The 5,720-nt window shown below is 31.0% G+C and overlaps 1 pseudogene; it reads right to left on the bottom strand.

Annotated features, from left to right (window-relative positions):
* Nucleotides 1-391: 391 nt before the first annotated feature.
* LOC129316850 (alpha-farnesene synthase-like) lies at nt 392-5,378 on the bottom strand (annotated as a pseudogene).
* Between the last annotated feature and the right edge of the window lie 342 nt (nt 5,379-5,720).

The raw sequence follows: 5,720 nt of genomic DNA, 5'->3' as shown, positions 1-5,720 counted from the left end.
CGTTGGTTTGATTGCGTCATAGTGAATTATTGAATAAAGTATTAATTGTTTGGTTTTATTGATAAATTTAATAAGATCATTCCAAGCTTTCTCATAAACAGATGAAGCATTTGGAATGGAAATGGTCTGTCAAATTGTATTGCTGGTCTTCAATACATGTGTTGTGATGAAACTATTGAATAAAACATTGTTTCATTTCGTTAATGATAATGATAAGATCATTCCAAGGCTTACTTATATCAAAGATTATGTTCACTAAATATTTAAAAATTTGCTGTACTTAATTAGGATCAATCACACATTTAGCAAAATCATGATCATACATACAGTAACAAGTATTCACTTTATTATATAAAAAGGTGATTATACAAAGGAAAAGTACACGCCCACATAAAATATTGTGCTAGAGACACATCAAGCTACCGCTGGTGACCATTATATTGCTAATAATTAGGTCCAAGTAATTAACAAAGTCATACTTCAAGAAAGGGTTCAACAACTAATGACAATATTTGCCTCTTAATGTCTCCATCTTGAATTCCAAAACCATCACCATTCTGGTAAAGAGTATGTGCCACACAAGCAGCACTCATGGCTTGGTATACAAATGCTTGTTGTGAAGCATCTAGAGTACTGAAGCACTGTTCATTTATCTTCCATGTTCTCTTTATCATTGCTTCAATGTGCTTTCTTGCTGCTTCCTCTGACACATCCATTTGATTCATATAACACAATATTGATGACGCTGCATCACCTCTCTCTGCATCACCTCTCTCTCTTTCGGCCTGTCATAAAAAAATGTCTAATTTCATAAGAACACATATTGATAAAATCTTTGAAGAAGCAAATTAAACCTTACCACTGTAGTTCCGAGATCATTGCAGAGACGAATTATGAGAGAAACATTGAAGATCAAGTCGTGATTTCTGAGCAGAAAATTGTTGATATGATGTGTTGGTTGATACAAAGTAGCAAAATATGCATGCAATAGAATCATTGGTCCTGAAGATGAAATCCAAGCGTTGTTGAGATATTCTTCCAAATATGGTATGTAACTCTCTTTGTACCACTTTGCTTCCACGTATGAAGATTTGCAAAAGTCTTTCCACTACAAAAAAATTAAAAAACAAAACAGAACCATGAATTTGTCATTCAAAATTAGATAAGAGAAAAGAAAATAAACGGAAATTATATGATTTCTCTCAATTGATCAGTTTAAAGTTCGGTTCAGAAAGTTTAAAATTAAGAAGACAAAAAGGTTAGAGTTGTTACTGCTTGCTTGATGTAAGGTAAGACTTTGTCAACGCTGTTTCGTGCAGCAATTTCATGAGCAGTTTCCGTGGTCACATCATTGAGTGCTTGGAAGCAAATCCCCATGTAGTCTGGTAGATTTTCAAGTTCTTTAGCATCCCACCTGAAAATAAAATGACAAGCACGTGAAAAAAATATAATTTTAAAAACAAAAATGTTTGACTTGACTTTGACTATCAGACAACTCTCAACTCATTCATTTTTTTTTTAGTACAAAGCCACGGATGAATTGTGCAAAAGATAGCTTAGATTAAATCAAGACCCATGAACCGACGACACCCTAAATGTGAGACGTCATACAATAAAGTGTGTATTTTCTCTCATTCGTTTTAATCATGCTCTTCTTCAGTTGTTATATTGACCACTTTTTCTTTTTTATTTTTTTTTTTTAATATTTTGAGTGGTTCTCATGTAATCTGGTTCCAATGGTTCAGATAACCTTGACACCGACCACTCACTGCTTCTTATTAATGTTTACATATGGATAACCGTTCAATGGCCATACTTTTTTATCACTGCTAGTGGTTTATGTGCTTGTGATTTTGTTTTTTTAACTAGATTTCATACATTTTTAAAAAATTCAATTTTTTCTTAATATCATTAAAAAGATAAGATACTCCTTATGTTAAAAAATATAAAGCATTTTTAATCAAATTTAATCCCTAATAAAGTAGTTACTTACTTTCTAACTAACCTCATCTTTTTATATTTACATCTATTAAATATGCTGTAATAAATATAAAGTGATTATCAATAATGACACTTTTTAAAAAAAGCGATAATTACACCTCGAAAGATTAAAAATGTCTTACATTTTTAAACATCTAATTCTTCAAAAATGTATTATATTTTTGAATGGAGGAATTATGTCTTAAATATTTTCTCATAAACAACACATAATTTATCTTATATTAATCAAAAAAGAATAAAATTAAAAAAATTGTTTAAATATTACAAGATATTCTTTCGTAAATACACTTTAGACCAAAAATTTGCTTTAGAAGGTGTCATGGGGAATAAATTTAAATAATTTTTTGTCGAGACTTTTCGATTAATAAATAATAAAAACACGACAATAATTAATATATATACGAAAGAAACCTGTAACGCAAATTTTAGGTTGCCAAGGCCGGTTAAAAACTGTAAATTGATTTTTTTTGGGATTTTGGTTCGACAATGAGCATATGCCCACACGTCACATCTGACGTGCGCGCCCCTTCTGGCAATCAGATGACCACTCATTATTAGCTAAACAACTGTTTACTGGCCCTTTTTTTTTTTTTTTTTCCCACTTGTATGATTCTCACTAATATAATATTTTATTTATTAAAAAATATGAAATATTTTTAATTAAATTTTATTTTTAATAAAATAATTATTTATTTTTAAATTAATCTTAATTTTTTATATTTATCTCTATTAAACACTTTATAATAAATATAAAATTATTATTACTAGAGGTATCTTTTAAAAAAAATAATAATTACACCTCAAAAAATTTAAAAATGTCTTATATTTTTAAATATTTAACTCTTTAAAAAATATTTTATATTTTTTAATAAAAAGAGTACACTTTTTTTAGATTAATTATCTGCATGTGATTTTTTTTTTCCAACTAGATATAGACTTGTTGAGTGTGCCAAAAGGTTCTTTTTTTTTTTAACTCCTTAAAGAATGAAAACATGATAATATTTGATAATAACCTTTGTTTTTGTTTCATGAAAGCCTATGTTTTTGTTTTTGGGATTTTGGTAAGACAATTAGCATTTGCCCACTTGACGTCACATCTGACATGCGTACACCTTCTAGCAACTAGATGACCACTCATCATTAGCCAAATAACTGTTTAATGGCCTCTTCTTTTTTTTTTTTTCACTTGTATGATTCTCAAAAATACAGTACACTTATTTTGGATTAATTATCTGCATGTGATTTTTTTTTTTGCAACTAGATATAGACTTGTTAATTGTACGAAAAGGTCCTTTTTTTTTAACTCCTTAAATAATGAAAACATAGTAATATTTGATAATTAAACAAAAACAAACCTATCAACTGCGAGTATGAACTGCTTCAATTCTTCAAATGAGGCATACACATCATAGATATCATCGATGACCAACACAAAATTGATGACTTTGGTGAGCCATTTTCTCAAATATTTGAACTTTGGTTCGGAAGACACGCATGCTGCACACATGAAGCTCTCAACCAATCTATTCCTTGCAAACCTCAACTCTTTTTATAAGCCAAGATTCTTCCACCACCTATAAATTAAAGCATCATAAAATCAAACAATCAGAAAATAGAGATATGAGTTAATTAATTAACTATTTATAATCAAGACTAGCCAGCTACCTTGATAATTCCTTCATTTCCTTCTGAAGATTGGCCTGGATAATGTTGAAGTTTAATTTTGCTAGTTCAAGCAAGACATGATTCATATGGTTTTTCTCAAATTCTTTGATGCATCATTTTACTTGAAACCACTGAACTCTCCAATGAGAAGGAAGCTCCAAGGCATGATGGACCACTTGGTTTGAATCGTGTAGCTTAGTGGAAGCATCCTTGAGAGAATTGACAGCAAATGTTCTGACCTCTTCTAAGATATTTTCTCTTTCCAAACCCAAATGTGAGGCCTCAAGAAGCTCAATTAAGCCTTTGATATGCCTTGAAAATGATGATTTCTTCACCTCATTCTCCTTTCCAGATAAAAATATTGTACCGAGTTCATCTGTGTTTTCACCACACACATCACAGGTTATTTTGATAGGGGTTATATAAATTAAAAATTAGTTTTTGCATTTTCAATTAAGCTGTTACACATAATTTAATTGACTAATCAAACGTGAACTTGTACCTGTGTATTTGTATGTGTGTGTTTGTGCGGGGCTAGATTATGATTGATTGGAATTGCCACAATTTTTTTTTAATTTGAACCAAAAACTGTTTTACTAAAATCATGTAAAAAAGTAGTAGTTTAGATTTTGAAAAAAATATTTAATATGCTATTTTAATACTAGCATTGTTCTTTAATTTGAGTGTGTTTTTTTTCCTATTTTTGCAATAGAATATATAAGTTTGGTATTATGTCGTACGTACCCCCTTAAATCATTTCATGTGAATCTTTAATTGAGTAGAATATTTATAAAGCATGACCAATCTTTGTGGGATCCACAGACAGTGTGCAAAGAGACTTACCAGGTGCAACTTCATATCCGTTCTGCCTTAGAATCCTGAAGCATTGTGCTTTGAAATAAACATGTTCATGAACCCTGATATTGTTATTATTCTTAACCGAGATTAGGGTTTCTATAGCCTACTTTATTTCTTCCTGGAAATGATTGGCCAGACCAAGACTTTGAATGGTAGATATCAACTCCAACTTGGGCAATGGTGCAATCTCTTCCACAAGCAGACTTTTTGCTTCTTTAGTCTTCGTCTCTAACCTCATGCCAAATTCTTCATTCTGTGTACATTTACACAGCAATAAATTAAGTGAGTGGGTATAAATTATTGTGATTCAATCAAGAAGGTCTAGCCGCCTCTATCATTTACATAAGGGAAAAACATAACTATTAGTTCTGTGTTTTCGTATAGGTCTAACCAGTAGTTGTGTTTAACCTTTTTATATAGGCAACATACTATATTCAAAGTAAAATTGAAGTAAAAAAAAATTGAAATAAACAAATATTTATAGAATTGAAGTAAAAAAAATTGAAATAATAAAAATATTTATAGAAGTAATCTCACATCATATTGGCCGGTGAGGGATTGAAGAAAGTCATATTTCCAAATGTTGGGTTTGTAATTTGCAGATCTTCTGTTCTCCATTGCGTTGTGATAAAACACAGATCCATGGCCAGTCTCACACAGTACTTTGTCTTGCTTTGCTGCTTCTGATTGGTGCTTCATACTAAAATCCATGTCGTTTTGTTCTTGTAACTGATTTCTCTCTCTCGTGTTCTTTCTTGGTTGATCACCATTTTGAGTTTGAGGCAAAGGCTACTGGCCAGTGTTTATATAGGCAATCATTCCAGAGGATACAAAAAAACAGGTTTGCTGATCACGTTGAAGTTGTTTAAATATGTTTGTTCAGAAGTATGGGGCATGCTCAGCCTTTAGTTTTTAAAGTGTTTTTCTTTTTCTGTTGTTGGTTTATTACTATGATATATGTTAGTCTCAACAGTTTGCAAATGTCTAAATTATAAGATGGACCACTTGGTTTGAATGGTGTAGCTTGGTGGAAGCATCCTTGAGAGAATTGATAGCAAATGTTCTGACCTCTTCTAAGATATTTTCACATTCCAAACCCAAATGTGAGGCCTCAAGAAGCTCAATTAAGCCTTTGATATGACTAGAAGTTGAATACTTCTTCCCCTCATTCTCCTTTGCTAATAAGAATGCCGTAC

The sequence above is a fragment of the Prosopis cineraria genome, unplaced genomic scaffold (assembly GCF_029017545.1).
Source record: "Prosopis cineraria cultivar Desert tree isolate PC_DT_omini unplaced genomic scaffold, ASM2901754v1 PC7, whole genome shotgun sequence".
NCBI classification, from domain to species: Eukaryota; Viridiplantae; Streptophyta; class Magnoliopsida; order Fabales; family Fabaceae; genus Prosopis; species Prosopis cineraria.
The sequence above is the reverse complement of the archived record's forward strand: the minus strand, read 5'-3'. Positions and strand labels throughout refer to the sequence as shown.